At 45.1% G+C, this 20,560-nt stretch overlaps 1 protein-coding gene across 3 annotated transcripts in view; it reads right to left on the bottom strand.

Annotated features, from left to right (window-relative positions):
• kctd1 (potassium channel tetramerization domain containing 1) overlaps positions 1-20,560 on the bottom strand; it is a 96,989-nt gene that overhangs the window by 60,161 nt on the left and 16,268 nt on the right. The window lies entirely within an intron of this gene.

The following is a 20,560-nucleotide window of genomic DNA, read 5'->3' as shown; positions in this document are numbered from 1 at the left end:
ATTATTCTCTCGCTCTCTCTCCCTCTCTCCCTCGTCCTCGCCCTCTCTCCCTCATCCTCTCTCCCTCTCTCGCTGTGTCTCTCGGTCTTTCGCTCTCTCCTTCCCTCCCTCTCTCCCTCTCTCGCTGTGTTTCTCTGTCTTTCGCTCTCTCCTTCCCTCCCTCTCTCGCTGTGTCTCTCTGTCTTTCGCTGGAGTAACTCAGCAGGTCAGGCAGCATCTCGAGAGAAGGAATAGGTGACGTTTTGAGTCGAGACCCTTCTTCAGACACTCCAGCCTGACCTGCTGAGTTCTCCAGCACTTTATGTTTTGCTCTTAAAATAAATCCATGGTCCGCTGAAGAAACAACACGATAGACCACTCTGGAAGTGCCAGTTTTGCTGTACACTGAACATAGAACATCTCATAATACACCCCGAGTGATTTAATGGGGTAAAATTTTTTTAATCTGTTGTCTAGAATTAATCGATACCCACCCTATGTACCTTATACCAGATTTAAATCGGAATTCCGATTTTTTCGCTTTCCTATTTGTCAATTTTTTTGTGCCCGATTATTTGGCGGCCAATCAACCGCTGTCTTTAGGGGGGTTGCGTCCAATCACCAACGAGCTTCCATTAAAATTCCCATCCAATGAACAAATCGGTCCCCTCCCGTCCAATCAGCCGCTGTCTCCAAGGGCATTACTTTTTCTATTATCTGCCCAAAAAAGAAACTGTATTTTCAGATTAAGTGTTTTAGTTAAATTAGAATGGATGGGGAGAAAATTAAATAAGTAGTACCAATAGTTTTTTCCAGCCTAAATCGTGAGGGGTGAATATTTTATTGTGGATGGTTTTATTTAGCAAAACAATAGTGCAAGCGGAAATATTTTATTATATACTATCAAATTTTATTATATATCACTATCAAATATCTATAAATTTCAGATTTGTGTACCCCTGTGAACATGAGCATACTGAGATACTTTAAAAGACAGCATCTTCAGATCGATGAAGAAATAAATGATAATGAAAATACTCAGCCAAAAAATAAGGTAAAATTACTTGAAAATGATAATGTAACTGATGTAGCTGTTTCGCCTGACACTGCATGTGAAGACATTTCAAAAGATATTGAAAACTGTGATCTTCCAGGCTGTTGGACACAAGAAATGTACTTAAACAAAAAGAAAGAATATCCCTGGCTAATTGTTAAAAACAGAAAACTAGGATGTAGCGTATGCAGCAAGTGTCATCTTGGACTTGAACGAACACAAGGAACTCATTTGTCTCGTGAGTGGTGCAGTGTTAATTCGTAGTAGGAGTGCTGACAAAGCAAAACAGTTAATGAGTTTAAGGAAAAAGATTTTTAAGCACCAAAATAGTGAAGCTCAAACCAGATGCCAAAAAATCCATGAAACAGCTGAAAACAAAGCAATCGAAAATGTAGTGTATATGTCACTGAAAAAGGACGAAGCAAAAACAGGTCGAGTTTTTAGAACTGTATATAATATTGTACACAAAGGTAGGCCATACACAGATATGTCTTCTGATATTGAACTGCAAGAAAGTAATGGCATCGACTTAATAACGGCATCGACATGTTCTACACTCCCGTAAGTCATGTGCAGATGTTTCTCATCACATAGTGAACCAGATGCGAAAGACAGTGGTGGAAAGTATAATTTTAAAACAAACTAAAATGTCTATTATGATTGATGAATCTACTACTATTAACGGGAAAACTGTTCTAGCCGTCTGCTTGAGAGCAGCAGTTGGTGAATCTTCCCAACCTATATCATTCTATTTTGACTTAGAACATATGAAACTTGGTGCAAATGCAAAATCTATATATGATGGGCTTTTAAGGTGCTTACAAAGAGGTGGCTTTTCAATACAGTACCTAAAAGAAAATGCCTCAAAAAGGCTGACAGTATCATCAAAGACCCACACCATCCTGGCCACACACTCATCTCCCTGCTACCTTCAGGTAGAAGATACAGGAGCCTGAAGACTGCAACAACCAGGTTCAGGAATAGCTACTTCCCCACAGCCATCAGGCTATTAAACCTGGCTCGGACAAAACTCTGATTATTAATAACCAATTATCTGTTATTTGCACTTTATCATTATATTTATTCATGTGTGTATATATTTATATTATAGTATATGGACACATTGATCTGTTTTGTAGTAAATGCCTAATATGTTCTGTGTGCTGAAGCAAAGCAAGAATTTCATTGTCCTATCAGGGACACATGACAATAAACTCACTTGAACTTGATATCACTTGTAACTGATGGTGCATGTTAGGGCGAAATGCAGGGTTGCAAATCTATTTCTTGATGATTTCCCTAATGCAACTGTTCGGCACTGTGCCAGTCACAGGCTTGAACTCAGTATAGGTGATGCTATAAGTGAAGTTGCAGGTTTGAATCATTTTCAGATATTTTGTGATAAATTGTATTCCTTATATCACAGGTCTCCTAAGAATCAGGATGAGTTAATTGCATGCGCTGAGGCTCTTCACTGTCAACTGTTGAAAATTGGTCGTGTTTTCAGCGTGAGATGCATTGCTTCGTCTTACCGAACTGTAAAGGCAATGTGGCAGTCTTATAAAGCTATTTGGGAGCATTGTGGAAAAGCAACCTGTGATGCTTCAAGATCTAGTGCAGAGAGAGCAAAGTACGAGGGGGTGAAAAAGAGTATTAGAATCATCAGCTTTCGCAAATAATTTGGGCTTGTTGATGGACAGTTTGCTAGAGTTGTCTGAACTGTCACTTGAACTGCAGAACCGAAGCACATGAGGAAATTAAACAAACTATCAAGGTTCTTGAATGTCAAATAAAGAAGCCAGGAAAATGTTATACTCAAGTGGAGAAAGCAACAACCCAGATGATATTTAATGGAATAGATTTGAGAGCCGGTAAAGTACCTACTTTACATAGACAACAGTCTTTGAGGAGTTTGGTCAATAATATGAAATCCAGGCTGCTCGAATCTACAACAGCTTCCAATGATAAATGTAAAAAGTTAATTAACAAGTCGAAATATTTAGATATTAACAATATTCCAGAAGATCTATTTTTTACCTTTGGGGATAATGACGTAGAGGAAATGGCAGAACAATTTGGCTTAAATGGTCGGCTTTGTGTCAGAGCCTTCAGAGAATTCAAGGAATCTAAAGGGAAGGTAGTTTCTGCAGATTTTCAGCAGCTGCTAACAGCTGTAAATACAATTCCAGTATCAACAGCAGAATGTGAAAGAAGCTTCAGTGGCATGAATTTCTGCATGTCACCTCAACGTGCAAGACTTCAAACTGATCATCTCTTAACTCTTCTATTTATTAAGTTTGTGGGACCTCCTCTGTCAAAATTCAACCCCGAAGAATATGTGAGGACATGGCTTCTTAGTGGCAGAATGCGTGCTGAAGAAACGGCATGCAGAAAGAAAGAAGTGACAGCAAAAAATGGAGATTCAAAGTCAAAGTCAAAGTAGCCTTTATTGTCATTCAGACCTTGCGGTCTGAACGAAATTTTGTTGCCTTGCAGTCCTACATATAGTACAAAATGACAAAAACACACAAAAAACACAAATTAACAAATTGTTGCGGGAGCTCCGGAGAACAGGTCCGCAACCTGTGACCTGCGAGCTCCCGACACTGGGCCCGCTGGTCGGGCCGGGTGGCCGCTGCCGCTGGAACGCTGCCCCAGCTCCGCTGCCGCCAGCTCCGCTATTAGGCCTCGGCGGAGACGGAGTCGGGGGATACGACAAGAAAAGTCGCATCCCCCCCCGAAGGAAGAGACCAAAAACATGTTTCCCCCCCCCACCCACAGACATACACAACCTAATAAACCAAAAATGAACTAAAACAGGACAAAAGAACAACAACAAAAAAGAAAAAAACAGACGGACTGCAGGCGAGCCGCAGCTGCTAAGGCAGCGCCGCCACCATTATATACCATTATGGAACATTTTGTAATGTAAACAGAGAGAGATGCAAGAAAGCAGCGATGACATATAATACACAATAAACTATATTATAAATACACAATAAACAAATTACGCATTCTTGTACTCTTATATGGGTATGACGGCACATAAAATAATTTCCCCCCCCTTCCTTCGCAACCTCAGCCCCACGGACCTTAGAGTACCCCAAGTTCCTAAACCCCATTTCCATCACTGCATATAAACACTGCAGTAACTCAACGGGTCAGGCAGCATCTCTGGAGAACATGGATAGGAGACGTTTTGAGTCAAAACCCTTCTTCAGACCCGAAATGTCACTTATTCCTGACCCGCTGAGTTGGGTTGGGAGATTGCAACCTTCACGTGGTCTGCCCTGTTTCAACGAATGCAATCAACCTGGCGTGCACAATCAAATAAGATCAAATAGACTAAGTTGTCCTACAACTTTAGGCTGTGCACGCCATAAGCAAGAAGAAGAACCCGCTGAGTTACTCCAGCACTTTGTGTCTATCTTTGTAAACCTGCATCTGCAGTTCCTTTTTATTACATTATCATAATTCCGTAGCCAGTACGCAATGCTCTTTTTGTGACGGATAGGCTATGTTTTGGGTCGGGACCCTTTAGAATAGTTTTTATTTGCATATTTTAGACTTTAGAGAGCGGAAACAGGCCCTTCGGCCCACCGAGTCCGCACCAACCAGCGATCCCCATCCACCATCACTATCCTACACACTGGACAATTTACAATTTTACCAAAGCCACTTTGGAGTGTGGGAGGAAACCGGAGCACCTGGAAGAAACACATGCGGTCACGGAGAACGTACAAACTCCGTACAGACGGCACCCAAGGTCAGGATTGAACCCGGGTCTCTGTCGCTGTAAGGCAGCAACTCTACCGCTGCCTCAGCTTGCCGCCCTTTTTCTGGTTTAGTTTCAGATTTCAGGCATCTGCGCAGTTTTTTTCTCAAAGAGTCAATTTCCTAACATCAAACAAGTAGTATGGACAAACCACATTGATAGCAACACTGGGCCACCATCCTTTCATTGCATTCTCTTGCTTTTATATAACCTCCTTAGCATAGGAAAACATCACAAAGTGCTTCGAAGCAGAGCAACAAGAAACAAGCATATACTCCAGTAGAATCATAAGTTACAGCTTAACAATGTAATTACTGATACAGTTTAGCAACAACAAATATAATTGGGTTCTCAATACACCAACCAAGAATATGATAAATCACAAGGTGCTGGAGTAAATTAGTGGGTTAGTCAGCATCACCGGAGAACATGGATAGATGATGTTTCGGGACCCTTCTTCAAATTCTCTGACTGTCTCAACCCTGAATCTTGGGTCAGTCTGAAGAAGGAGCGGCACGGTGGCGTAATGGTAGAGTTGCGGCCTTACAGCACCAGAGACCCAGGTTCGATCCTGACTACGGGTGCTGTCTATATAGACCTTGTGGGTTTGCCCTCATGCTCCAGTTTCCTTCCATACACCAAGGATGTGCAAGTTTGTAGGTTAATTGGCGTTGGTAGAAATTATATATTTTCCCTAGTGTGTAGGAAAGTGTTAGTAGTGTACGGGGAGATCGCTGTCCGGTGTGGACTCGGTGTGCTGAAGGCTCTGTTCACGCACTGTATTTCTAACTAAACTAAAAAGATTGTGACCCAAAACATTACCTCTCCATGTTCTCCAGAGATGCTGCCTGACCCGATGAGTTACTCCAGTACTTTGCGCCTATGTTCCTCGTGTCTATGATCTGATATAGCAACAGAGAATCAATCTATATATAGAAGAGGAAGACACAGAGTGCTGGAGTAACTCAGCGGGTTAGCCAGTATCTCTAGAGAACTGTGTCAGAGGTTTTTGGGAGAAGGCCGAAGAATGGGGTAAGGAGGGAGATAGATCAGCCATGATTGAATGGCGGAGTAGACTTGATGGGCCGAATGGGTTAATTCTGCTCCTATCATTTATGAACTTATGAACATGTATACCTCAATTGGGACTTTGTAGATTTACCATGGAAGCAGACCAACCCACCGAGTCCGCACCGGCTGTCAATCACTCGTACATTAGTTCTATCCTACACACACAGGGGCAATTTTACAGAAGCCAGTTAACTTACAAACCTGCGCTCTTTGGAATGTGAGAGAAAACCGGAGCACCCAGAGAAAACCCATGTAGTCACAGGGAGAACGTGCAAACTCCGGACAAACAACACCCGTAGTCAGGATCGAACCTAGATCTCTGGCGCAGGGAGGCAGCAACTCTGCCGCTGCCCCACCGTGTTGTCCCAAAAAATATAAATTCAATAAAAGTGTAATCGGACTTCATCTTGCACTAAATGCTGTTCCCTTTATCTGTACACTGTGGATGGTTTGATTGTAATCACATAGTTTTTTCTTTGACTGGATAGCACGCAAAAAAAAGCTGAGGTTCACCGTAAACGTGACAATAAACTAAACTAAACAGGAGAAGACGGATATGGAGTTTTTGGTCAGGACCTTGTTCAGAATTTTCTCGGAAGCCTAAAGAAGCGTCCTGACCCGAAACATCGCTTATCTATGTTCTCCTGAGATGCTGCCTGACCCATTGCTTTCTTTTGCATCTGCAGTTCTTTGTTTTTCTACATTTATGTGTAGCAATCAGGATTCAGGTGTTTACAAACCATAAGAATGTATGCAGTAAAAATATTGTCTTTGTGATATTTTATTACAATCGATGATGAATAAGGCGTAAGGATGGATTACGTTTAGGAAAGGAAGGTTGGTTAAGGTAGTGTAATATGCCTCTGCATTTTCTTTATTCGCTCACATCAATACAACACCAGTTATATAGCAGATAGGTAGTTATGTGATTACACAATTGTAATAGAAGGAAGCACATATTTCACACATTGTTCCCACAGAGACAGAATATCAAAACTTTCAACACAGAAGGACATACTTGATAAGTATGAATGATAAGTGGTGAATCTCTGGAATTCTCTGCCACAGAAGGTAGTTGAGGCCAGTTCGTTGGCTATATTTAAGAGGGAGTTAGATGTGGCCCTTGTGGCTAAAGGGATCAGGGGGTATGGAGAGAAGGCAGGTACAGGATACTGAGTTGGATAATCAGCCATGATCATATTGAATGGCGGTGCAGGCTCGAAGGGCCGAATGGCCTACTCCTGCACCTATTTTCTATGTTTCTATGTTTCTATGTTAAGTAAACAATCTACTAAAGTATATCCAACACAATGACCATGATGTTATGTTGGATATGCTTTACTTGCACTTTTATTAGAGTACCGTAAAATTAGAAAATGTGTGCATGCATAAATCATAGCAATAGAAGTGGCTTAAAGTATTACAATGAATGTCCAGGCCATTCAATCCAACACTGCCGTGCTAGCAGATCTTCTCATGCTGCCATTCCAGCTGCATGAACATAGAACATTTATGTTTGTGCCAACATGATGGCAAGTTAAACTGATCTAATCTCCCTGTACATGATCCATATCCCTCTATTCCCTGCAATTCCACATGCCTATCTCAAAGCCTCTTTAACTCCACTATTATATCTGCCTCCACCACCACCTCTGTTCCAGCCCCCCCCCCCCCCCCCACTCTGTGTAAAAACTTGCCCCTCACATCTCTATTAAACTTACCCCCTCTCACCTATGCCCTCTAGTGTTGGATATTTCCAACCTTGGAAAAAGGTTCTGACTATCTACCCTGTCTATGCCTCTCGGTATTTTATATACTTCTGTCGTCTCCCCTCAACCTCCGACATTCTATAGAAAACAATCCAAGTTTAGTCAACCTCTTTTGCATCTGCAGTTGTTTGTTTCTACATTTATGTGTAGCAATCAGGATTCAGGTGTTTACAAACCATAGGAATGTAATGCAGTAAAAAATATTGCCTTTGTAGCTGTAGCTGAAACCCTCTAATCCAGGCAGCATTCTGGAAACCCCCCTCTCCAAAGCCTCCACATCCTTCCATTAATATACACATATATAGATAGCTATATATATATATATTGGTTTAATGGACTTGAATGTCATTCAACAGTAATGTTTGGGAACAGCTCCATCCAAGGCCCAATAAATTGCAGAGAATTGTGGATGCAGCCCAAACCAACATCCCATCCATTGTCTCCATCTACACTTAGATTCAGGGACAGTTTCTTCCCAGCTGTCATCAGGCAAACGAACCATCCGACCAACAACTAGAGAGCAGTCCTGAGCTACTATCTACCTCATTGGAGACCCTCAGACTACCTTTGGACTTTACTGGAATATATATTGCACTATTACTCAGAGCTCCTGTGGATTTTGAAGAGCAACAAAGAGAAGCAGGGAGAAAGCACTGATTGGCTCTAGCCCGAGTGGGAGGCGAGTTAGAAGTGAGTCTGAGGGGGAAAACAGTTGAAAACTGAGGAATTTGGTTTGTAAATTGGGAAGATAGGCAATTTATCAGTCAACATAAGCAGGACGGCTCTTAGGGAGCTGCTGGTGCCTCTGGCTGCTACAAATGTGAGAAGTGCATCCAGGTACAGCTCCTGAGGGACCATGTTGGGAAACTGGAGAAGCAAGTGGATGACCTCAGGTTCGTCCGAGAAACTGAGTCGTTCCTCGACGTCCTACAGTAAGATTGTTACACCTAATGTACCGGAAGAGAGAGGTGGGTGACGGTGAGAAAGGGAGGGAAGCATGGAATGCAAAGGTCCCCGGGTGTTGTACCTCTTGTGAACAGGTTCACCCACTTAGAAGCTGTCGGGACAGAAGACGTTATCACACTGAGCAGCGGACTGGCTTGCGAAGCAAAAAGGGCTGTTGAGCCAAAACCAAAGAGGCCAACATCAGGCAATGCCATTGTAGTTGGAGACTCCATTGTGAGAGGTACGGACATGGGTTTCTGCGGCAACAGACGGGATTCGAGGATGGTGTGCTGCCTTCCTTGTGCCAGGATCCAGGATGTCACGGACAGAGTGCAGAAAATCCTCAAGGGCGAAGGTGAACAGCCGGAAGTGGTAGTGCATGTCGGCACAAATGATGTCGGAAAGAAGGGGATGAATATTCTGCAGCGTGACTTTAGAGAGCTTGGAAAAATGCTGAAAAGCAGGACCTCCAGGGTTGTTATCTCCGGTTTGCTTCCAGTTACTCGTGCTTGCGAGAGCAGGAACAGGGAGATACGGGACCTGAATGTGTGGCTGAGGAACTGGTGCATGGGGCAGGGATTTAGATTCTTAGATAACTGGGATCTGTTTTGGAGTAAGGGGGAACTGTACAAAAGGGCCGGATTGCACATTACCGGAAGTGGCGGCGCTGTGATACAGCTGCGGCTCGCCTGCAGTCTGTCTGTTTTTACTTTTTATGTCGGTTTTTTTTTGTCTAGTTTAGTAATTTTTTGGTTATTAGGTGGTGTTATGTGTGTGGGGGGAGGGTGAAACAGAGCTTTCTGTCTCTCCCTTCGGGGGAATGCGACTTTTTGTCGTATCCCCCTTCTCTTCCCCCGTCTGCGCTGAGGCCTAATGGCGGAGCTGGCGGCCTCCAACCTGCGACCGACCTCGAGGGTCCGGAGGTAGAGCCAGCCAGGACTCACCAACGCGAGGCTGGCCGTCTTCGAGCTGTGGCGACGTCCGGGTAGCGGCACGACTCGGCGCTCCGGTGAGGGCGGACGGTGCGGAGCTGAGACACTCCTGTGCGGCCAGCACGGCTACCGGCTGGAAGGTGCTCCCGTGTGAGCAGCCCGGTGCGGGGCTGAGACGCTGCCTTGTGGGCGGCCCGGTGCGGAGCGGAGACGGTGCTACGGCGGCTGAGGCGGCGGCAACCTGGATCCGGGGCTCGGCCGCGGGCCAATGGAGGACAATGTCGGGAGCTCGCAGGTCACTGGCTGGTGCCTGTTTTCCGGAGCACCCGTTGCAACAGCTGCGGGCAGCTTCGACCTCCCCCCGGGCCGCCATCGCCCGGTGGGGTATCGCCTCGGCGCAGAGGGAGAAGAGGAGGGAAGAGACAGTAACTCTAAGACTTTTGCCTCCATCACAGTGAGGAGGTGTTTGGTGAACTCACTGTGGTGGATGTTAATTTGTGTTTATTGTGTTTTGTTATTATTACATGTATGGCTGCAGGCAACAGCATTTCGTTCAGACCGAAAGGTCTGAATGACAAATAAAGGTATTCAATTAACAGGTGGGGGACCAGCATTCTGGCAGGCAGGTTTGCCACTGCGACACAGGTGGTTTTAAACTGAATAAGGGGGGTGGGGTGTTAAATGGGATAGTGGAGGATGGAGTTAAAGGGAAAGAGAGTAAAGGGATGGTTAATGACCCCAGAATTAATGGGAAAGAAAGCTCACAAAGGGATAGGAGAGTATGGCCAAGTGTAATAGGGATCGATGTGAAAGGTGAGATGCGTAAGGAATTAAAAGTATTGTATATGAATGCGCGAAGTATAAGAAGTAAAGTAGATGAGCTTGAGGCTCAGTTAGAGGTTGGTAGATATGACATTGTGGGGATTACTGAGACGTGGCTGCAGGAGGATCGGGCCTGGGAACTTAATATTCAGGGTTATACATCCTATAGAAAGGACAGACAGGTGGGCAGAGGAGGGGGGGGGTAGCTCTGCTGGTGAGGGATGGAATTCAGTCCCTTGCGAGGGGAGACATAGGGACTGATGAGGTAGAGTCACTGTGGATTGAGTTGAGGAATTGTAAAGGCAAGAAGACACTAATTGGTGTTATCTACAGACCCCCAAATAGTAGCCCGGATGTAGGGTGTAAGTTGCAGCAGGAGTTAAAACTGGCATGTAACAAAGGTAATGCCACTGTGGTGATGGGGGATTTCAATATGCAGGTAGACTGGGAAAATCAGGTTGCTTCAGGACCCCAAGAAAGAGAGTTTGTAGAGGGCCTCCGAGATGGATTCTTAGAGCAGCTTGTAATGGAGCCGACCAGAGAAAAGGTAATTCTGGATTTAGTGTTGTCCAATGAACCAGATATGATAAGAGAATGACAGATATGATATGATTGAGGTAAAGGAACCGCTTGGAGGTAGTGATCATAATATGATTAGTTTTAATCTGCAATTTGAGAAGGAGAAGGTTAAATCGGAAGTGTCAGTGATGCAGTTAAACAAAGGGGACTATGAAGGCATGAAAGGGCAGCTGGCCAAGGTAGACTGGAAAGGGATCCTAGCAGGAATGATGGTGGAACAGCAATGGCAGGAATTTCTGGGCATAATCCAGAAGACACAGGATCATTTCATTCCAAAAAGGAAGAAAGATTCTAAGGGGAGTAGGAGGCAACCGTGGCTGACAAGAGAAGTTAGGGATAGAATAAAACTAAAAGAAAAGATGTATAACACAGCAAAGAGTAGCCGGAAGCCAGAGGATTGGGAAACTTTCATAGGACAACAGAAGGAAACAAAACGGGCAATACGGGCTGAAAAGATGAAGTACGAAGGGAAGCTGGCCAGGAATATAAAGAAGGACAGTAAAAGCTTCTTTAGATATGTTAAGGGTAAAAGAGTAGCAAAGTCAAATGTGGGTCCCTTGAAGGCAGACAAGGGTGAAATTATTATGGGCAACAAGGAAATGGCAGAAGAGTTGAATAGGTACTTTGGATCTGTCTTCACTAAGGAAGGCACAAACAATCTCCCAGATGTACTGGAGGACAGAGGATCTAAGGGGGTAGAGGAAATGAAAGAAATTTTCATTAGGCGAGAAATAGTATTGGGTAGGCTAATGGAACTGAAGGATGATAGATCCCTTGGGCCTGATGGTCTGCATCCCAGTGCCACCAGGGAGGTGGCTCTAGAAATATTGGATGCATTGGTGATCATTTTCCAATGTTCAATAGATTCAGGATCAGTTCCTGTGGATTGGAGGATAGCTAATGTTATCCCACTTTTCAAGAAAGGAGCGAGAGAGAAAACAGGGAATTACAGACCAGTTAGCCTGACTTCGGTGGTGGGAAAGATGCTGGAGTCAATTATTAAAGAGGTAATAATGGGGCATTTGGATAGCAGTAAAATGATTAGTCCAAGTCAACATGGATTTATGAAAGGGAAATCATGCTTGACTAATCTTCTGGAATTTTTTGAGGATGTGACAAGTAAAATGGATGAAGGGGTGCCAGTGGATGTAGTGTATCTAGACTTTCAGAAAGCCTTTGATAAGGTCCCGCACGGGAGACTGGTGACTAAAATTAGAGCACATGGTATTGGGGTAGGGTGTTGACATGGATAGAAAATTGGTTGGCAGACAGGAAGCAAAGAGTAGGAGTGAACGGGTCCTTTTCAGAATGGCAGGCAGTGGCGAGTGGAGTGCCGCAAGGCTCGGTGTTGGGGCCGCAACTGTTTACCATATATATTAATGATTTGGAAGAGGGAATTAGGAGCAACACTAGCAAGTTTGCGGATGACACAAAGCTGGGTGGCAGTGTGAACTGTGAAGAGGATGTTAGGAGGTTGCAGGGTGACCTGGACAGGTTGAGTGAGTGGGCAGATGCGTGGCAGATGCAGTATAATATAGATAAATGTGAGGTTATCCACTTTGGCGGCAAAAACAAGGGGGCAGATTATTATCTCAATGAGGTTAGGTTAGGTAAGTGGGAGGTGCAGCGAGACCTGGGCGTCCTTGTACACCGGTCACTGAAAGTTGGCTTACAGGTACAGCAGGCAGTGAAGAAAGCTAATGGAATGTTGGCCTTCATAACAAGAGGATTTCAGTATAGGAGTAAAGAGGTTCTTCTGCAGTTGTATAGGGCTCTGGTGAGACCACATCTGGAGTATTGTGTACAGTTTTGGTCTCCTAATTTGAGGAAGGACATCCTTGTGATTGAGGCAGTGCAGCATAGGTTCACGAGATTGATCCCTGGGATGGCGGGACTGTCAAATGAGGAAAGATTGAAAAGACTAGGCTTGTATTCACTGGAGTTTAGAAGGATGAGGGGGATCTTATAGAAACATTTAAAATTATAAAAGGACTGGACAAGCTAGATGCAGGAAAATGTTCCCAATGTTGGGCGAGTCCAGAACCAGGGGCCACAGTCTTAGAATAAAGGGGAGGTCATTTAAGACTGAGGTGAGAAAAAAACTTTTTCACCCAGAGAGTTGTGAATTTATGGAATTCCCTGCCACAGAGGGCAGTGGAGGCCAAGTCACTGGATGGATTTAAGAGAGAGTTAGATAGAGCTCTAGGGGCTAGTGCAGTCAAGGGATATGGGGAGAAGGCAGGCACGGGTTATTGATAGGGGACGATCAGCCATAATCTCAATGAATGGCGGTGCTGGCTCGAAGGGCCGAATGACCTCCTCCTGCACCTATTTTCTATGTTTCTATGTTTCAATGTAAACATTATTCCCTTTATCATGTATTTGTAGACTGTGGACATCTCAGTTGTAATCATGTATAGTCTTTCTGCTGACGGGTTAGCACAGAACAAAAGCTTCTCACTGTATCCACATTAAACTAAACTAAAGGGTTCATTGGCTTGGAGTTTATTTCCCTTAAATGTTGACCATCTATCATCCATTCACACTGGTTCTATGTTATCCCACTTTCTCATCCACTCCCTACACACTACGGGAATTTACATGAGCTCAATTAATCTATAATCTCGCATGTCATTGGGATGTGGGAGGAAACCGGAGCACCCGGAGGAAATGCATACGGTCATAGAGAGAACATGCAAAGTCCATACACACAACTCCCGAGGTCAGGATCGAATCCGGGTGTCTGGCGCTGTGAGGCAGCGGCTCAACCAGCTGTGCCACAACATATAAAACATTTAGACAGATACATGGACTGGACCGATATAGAGGGATATGGGCCAAAAACAGGCAGGTGGGACTAGTGTAGATGGGACACGTTGGTCAGTGTGGGCAAGTTTGATTTAGTTTTGTTCAGTTGAGTTTACTGTCACGTGGTACAGTGAAAAGCTTTTTTGTAACGTGCTATCCAGTCAGCGGTAAGTTAGGCTGAAGGACCTGTTTCCACGCTGTGTGACTCTATGGCAAAGTTCCGCCCCATTAATTGAATTTTAATTTTATTTCCCCTGGTGGGATTCAAATTCATATTTCCAGATTGTTAATCATGGCCTTTAGTTTCCTTTCCCAGCAAATGTAATCAATGTTTGTTTCAGTGAACAGGCAGAATGGTACTTGACACAATTCATAGCAAACAATTGACTTTTCCTAATTACAACAGCACCAAAAGCCGCAACCTGTGCTTCCCATAACATTGGCTGTCATCGTTAGTTTTAAATATGATGAATCATCGCCATTCCCTCCCGCTTGGCATTCTCACACCTCTGGATACTGGGCCCAAACATTCATCATTTCCATGAACCAGTCTTTCACAAAAGCCCAGTGATATTTTTCCCTGCAATGTGGAGGCATGGTGGCACAGTGGTAGAGTTGCTTCTCACAGGATTCGGGTTCGATCCTGACTATAGGCGCTGTCTATACTGAGTTGGTGCGTTCACCCTGTGTCGTGTGGGTTTTCTCCGGGTGCTCCGGTTTCCTCCCACACTCCAAAGACATACAGGTTTATAGGTTTATTGGCTTCAGTAAGAATTGCAAAGTGTCCCTAGTGTGTAGGATAGTGCTAGTGTACAGGGTGATCGCTGGTCGGCACAGTCTCGGCAAGCCGAAGGACCTGTTTCTGCGCTGTATCTCGAAAGTCTAAAGTAAAGATAAAAGTTTATAAAATGATGAGAGGCGTAGATACAGTCAGAATGTTTTTCCCTGGGTGGAAATGTTATATACCAGAGAGCATAGCACAGCCAGGGGTGATGGTAGAGGCAGAAAAGGTGGCAAAAACAGGAAAGTAGACTATTATCTGAATGGTGGCCGATTAGGATAAGGGGAGATGCAACGAGACCTGGGTGTCATGGTACACCAGTCATTGGAAGTAGGCATGCAGGTGCAGCAGGCAGTGAAGAAAGCAAATGGTATGTTAGCATTCATAGCAAAAGGATTTGAGTATAGGAGCAGGGAGGTTCTACTGCAGTTGTACAGGGTCTTGGTGAGACCACACCTGGAGTATTGCGTTTTGGTCTCCTAATCTGAGGAAGGACATTCTTGCCATAGAGGGAGTACAGAGAAGGTTCACCAGACTGATTCCTGGGATGTCAGGACTTTCATATGAAGAAAGACTGGATAGACTCGGCTTGTACTCGCTAGAATTTAGAAGATTGAGGGGGGATCTTATAGAAACTTACAAAATTTTTAAGGGGTTGGACAGGCTAGATGCAGGAAGATTGTTCCCGATGTTGGGGAAGTCCAGAACAAGGGGTCACAGTTTAAGGATAAAGGGGAAACCTTTTAAGACCGAGATGAGAAAAACATTTTTTACACAGAGAGTGGTGAATCTCTGGAATTCTCTGCCACAGAATGTAGCTGAGGCCAGTTCATTGGCTATATTTAAGAGGGAGTTAGATGTGGTCCTTGTGGCTAAAGGTATCAGGGGGTATGGAGAGAAGGCAGGTACAGGATACTGAGTTGGATGATCAGCCATGATCATATTGAATGGCGGTGCAGGCTCGAAGGGCCGAATGGCCTACTCCTGCAGCTATTTTCTATGTTTCTATGTTTCTAAAAGATAGTGGCATTTAAGAGGCTTTTAGACAGACAAATAGATATGCAGGGAATGGAGGGATATGAATTATGCGTAAGTAGATAATACCCGGTCGTCATCATATTCAGCACATTCATTGTGGGCCGAAGGGTCTGTCCTTTTGCTGTACAGTTCTATCTTCTCTTACCTTCTTTCTGGAATCAGCTTAGATAATAACTTTCAAACGGCAGTTAGGAAAAGACCCACAAGGATTGGTGCCCGTTGTCAGATCATCACCAGCATGAATCATTTCACCTACTGTATCAAGTTCCCTTGAAAACTCAAAATCAGATTACACAACAGCCTTCTTAACCTGAACAGCACAACTCTGCTAATCCCTATTTGTAATTTGAACTCTGGCAACCAGATTATATCATCACAGCTTGGTTTGGGAACAGCTCTGCACAAGACTACAGGAAGTGGGTGCAGCCCAGTCCATCACACAGACCAGACTCCCCACCATCGACTCTATCTACACTTCACTCTGCGTCGGGAAACCAACCAACATAATCAAAGACTTGTCCCACCCTGCTCATTCCTTCTTCTCCCCGCTCCCGTCTGGCAGAGGGTACAGAAGCTTGAAAGCACCACTCAGGAACAGCTTCTTTCCCTCTGTTATCAGGCTTCTGAACGGTCCTTCCATAAGCTAGGGTACTGTCCGATTCACCTCTATCCCATAGTGGGCTTTATCTCTGGAACTGATGCGCTACAATGCTGAGAACTATATTCTGCACACTGTATCTTCCTCTTTCCTCGACCTATTATACTTGAGTTTGACTTGATTGTATTTATGTGTAGCATTAGCTGATTTGATAATCAAAAATAAAGCTTTTCACTCGGTACACGTGACAATAATAAACCAAAAAATCCAATGGGTTTGGTTTAGTTTAGAGATACAGCGTAGAAACAGGCCCTTCAGCCCACTGAGTCCATGCTAACCATCGATCACCCTTATACTAGTTCTATGTTATCCCATTTCACCTCCTACACTAGGGTCAATTTACAGAAGCCAATTAACCTAAAAACATATGTCTGAACTGATTGTATATATCGAATCTGTTTTTTCAGCATGTAAAACAAAGCTTTTCACTATACCTCGGTACATGTCACAATAACAACCCTAAACCTAAACCACCGATATCAAGTTCCTCTCGACACAAGGTCAACTTCAGTTGTGGTACTCAGAATTATATTACTATCATCGATGGCTAATGAAACATTTCCTTAACACAAGTTTACTGGTTTACAAAAGATTCAGGTTTACAAAAAAATACACAAAGTGGAGAACATGGATGGATGACGTTTCGGTTCGGGACCCTTCTTCAGCCTGATTGTGGGGTTGCGGTGGGAAGAAAGCTGGAAGAGAGGAGGGACAGGAAAAAGCCTGGCAGGTAATAGGTGGGACACAGGTGGGGGGGAGGTTGATAGCAAATGGTTGGACAAAGGGCAGAGATGAAAATATAGGAGGTGTGAGATAAAATGATTGTAAAGAGAGTTAGATAGAGCTCTTAGGGCTAGTGGAATCAAAGGCAGGAACGGGGTACTGATTGTAGATGATCAGCCATGTTCACATTGAATGGCGGTATCTGCGTATCTATGAAAAAGTTGCAAATTGTGAAGCTAGAGGAAGGAATGTAGATGAAGGAGAGGGGGAGCAATTGGTACAATTCCAGTTGGGGCACAGGGGAGGGTGAGGGAAGGGGGTAGGGAAGTGGGGAGGGAAGGGGGGAGAGTGGGTATGGGGAAAGAGGGAGAGGGAGGAGTTGGTGGTTACCAAAAATGTGAGAATTTATACCGTTGGGGTGTAAGCTGCCCAAGCGGAATATGAGGTGCCGTTCCTCCAATTTGTGTATGGCCTCACTCTGACAGTGGAGGAGGCCCAAATCAGAAAGGTCAGTGTGGGAACAGGAAGGGAAGTTAACTGGGAGATCCTGTAGGCCTCGTCTGACCAATCGCAAGTGTTCAACAAAACGGTCGCCAAGTCTTTGTTTGGTCTCGCCCAGGCACGGAACTCGCTATTAAAATATGGAGGGGACCGGGGGACAGAGGGGACACAATTTTCTGGCGGCCGCGCGTGCATGCTCACACTCACACACGCGCGCGAGGCTTCCGAGGCTCAATCCAGCGCTAAATGCAGCTCAACTCTGCCTGTCTCGCCGGGTTAACCTACAGCCCTGACTGGACTGACGGGATACCAGCGCTGCTTCTCCGTGCTCGCCATATTTCCCGCAAGTCAGGCAGGTTCACCTGGCGGGACAGGCAGTTGAGTTGGGTTTAGCGCTGCTACTCTGCGCTGGCTGTGGGCCTGGGGGCGCCGCGCCCGTCTGACTCCCGACTTCTCTGGTCACCCGTGGGGGGCGCTCGGGTGGGGACGGGACAGAGCCGGAGACCCGGCCGGGATCGATCCTGGCTGTGGATGAGGCGCAGGTCTGTGCCACGTCTCCCTCCTCCAATCACTGCGCTCTATCCTCAGTCCCACCCCCCCCCCCATTCCTCCAATCATCGCGCTGAATCATCATGTCCCGCCCCCATTGCCTGCTGACCGACATCTCTCTCGTCCAATCGGCGCCCTCGATCAGCAGTCCCACCTCCATTGTCCAGTGGACAGCGGAGATTTTAAAATCCGGATTACAAAAACTTGGTGGGGATGTCCCCCACCTCTCAAAACATGGGGGGGACGTGTCCCCTCTGGGGTCCCCAGGTTTTCCGCCCCTGGTCTCGCCGACATCAGGAACACCGGAGGTAGTGGATGAGGTTAGAGGAGGTGCAACTGAACCTCTGTCTTACCTGGAAGGAATTCTAGTGACTCTGGAGGGAAGTGTTAAAGATAAAAACATGGATAGGTGACATTTTGGTTCGCAGCTTTTCTTTAGACTGAAGAATGGTCCTGTCCCGAAACATCGTCTACCCACCTTGAGTCTGAAGAAGGATCGCAGCCGAAAAGCAACTATCCATGTTCTCCAGAGTTTATGCCTGACCCGCTGAGTTTTGAATCTTTGGATACCAGCCCATCTATGTTTACCTAGGGTGAGTATAGATAGGGTACTCTTTAACCAAGAGTAGGGAAATCAAGAACCAGGGAACATAGGTTTAAGCTGAGAGGGGAAAGATTTATTAGGTTCCCGAGGAAAAACTTTTTCACAGAGGCTGGTGGGTAAATGGAACAAGCTACCAGACACATGATAATAGGAAAGGTTTAGAGGGATGTGGGCCAAAAGCAGGCAGGTGGGACTAATGTAGATGGGGCATGTTGGTCAGTGTCAGCAAGTTGGGCCGATGGGGCTGTTTCCGTGCTGTATGACTATGACTATATTACATCTCTAAACAGATATGACAAGGAAATCTAACAATCCAGTAGTTTAGAAAATAAAAATAAATTTTTCCCCTCAAATGCACAAATTAAAATTCATATGTATAACTGGAAATCTTAAAAAACATAAATGCCAATGAGTTGATTAAATGGATAATCTAGTCTTCAGGCTATGATTATGATGCAGGGCTCTTTTGTAAACATAAAATGTCCCAAAATGGTTTTTATTCAGGGGATAAGATTTAAGGCAACATTCCAGAGGGAAAGCAAGATTTCTTATCCTCTCTGCAATGGAACTCTGACCTTCGAACATTCTGAAAGTGACATCACGGGTAGATAGGGTGGTGAAGAAGGAACACAGGCCTTCATCACTCGAGGAACTGAGCACAGATGTTGGGACATTATGTTAAAGTTACACAAGACGTTGGTGAGGTTGCACTTGGAATATAGTTTAGTTTAGAGGCCCTTTGGCCCATCGAGTCCACACCGACCATCGCATACCCATTCACCCTAGTTCTACCTTATCCCACTTTCATATCTTACACACAAGGGGCAACAACCTATTAATCCACAAACCTGTATAAATAAATACCTGCTCCGCACATCTTCTTTAAACTTTGCCCCTCTCATCTTAAATATTCACATTTACGTATAGAATTATCTGATTTGATTGCAGATAAGTTTTTCACTGTACTTTGGTACACATGGTACCGATAGATTGCGTAGGTCTAGGCGGACTGAGCAGAGGTTTTCAGCAAAATGATCGCCAAGCCTGCGCTGGGTCTCGCCGATATGCCTGGAAAACCAGATGCAGTAGATGAGGTTGGAAGAGATGCCTCACCAGGAAACTGTTGGCGTCCTTGGAGGATGTATAGGGACAGGTGTTGCTTCTCCTTGTTGCAGGGGAAAGGTCCACAGGAGGGGGTGGTTTGGTTGGGAAGGGATGTGTTAACCAGGGAGTTGCAGAGGGAGCGGTCTCTGCGGAAAGCGGAAAGGGGTGGAGATGGGAAGATGTGACTGGTGGTAGGATCCCGTTGGAGGTGGCGAAAATGTCGGAGGATTATGTGCTGTGTGCGATGGCTGATGGGGTGAAAGATGAGGACCAAGGGTATTCAGTCCTTCTTGCAACTGGGGGGAGTGGGAGCAAGAGCAAAGCAGCGGGAAACCGAGGAGACACGTTTGAGGGCCTCAACTATGATGGAAGAGGGGAACCCCCGTTCCCTAAAGAATGAGGACCTCGGATGTCCTGGTATGGAACACCTCATCTTGGGCGCAGATGTGGTGTGGATGGTTGAATTGGGAGTAGGGGATAGAGTCTTTACAGGAGGCAGAGTGGGAAAAAGTGTAGTCTAGATAGCTGTTAGAGTCAGTAGGTTTATAATAGATGACAGTTGATAATCGATCTCCTGTGATGGAGACGGTGAGATCAAGAAAGGTAGGGAGATGTCGGAGATGGTCCAAGTAAATTTGAGTGCAAGATGGAAATTGGTGGTGAAGTTAATGAGTCTGTGAGTTCTGCATGGGTGCAGGACGTAGCCCTGATGCAGTCGTCGATGTAGCAGAGAGGGTTTGGGGATAGGGCCAGTGTACACCTGGAACAAGGATTGTCTGACGTACCCTACAAAGAGGCAGGCATAGCTTGGGTCCATGCGGATGCCCATAGCTACGACTTGGATTTGGAGGAAGTGGGAGGAGTCGAA

The sequence above is a fragment of the Amblyraja radiata genome, chromosome 4 (genome assembly GCF_010909765.2).
Source record: "Amblyraja radiata isolate CabotCenter1 chromosome 4, sAmbRad1.1.pri, whole genome shotgun sequence".
NCBI classification, from domain to species: domain Eukaryota; kingdom Metazoa; phylum Chordata; class Chondrichthyes; order Rajiformes; family Rajidae; genus Amblyraja; species Amblyraja radiata.
Note: the sequence above shows the minus strand (reverse complement) of the source record. Positions and strands in the feature narration are given on the sequence as shown.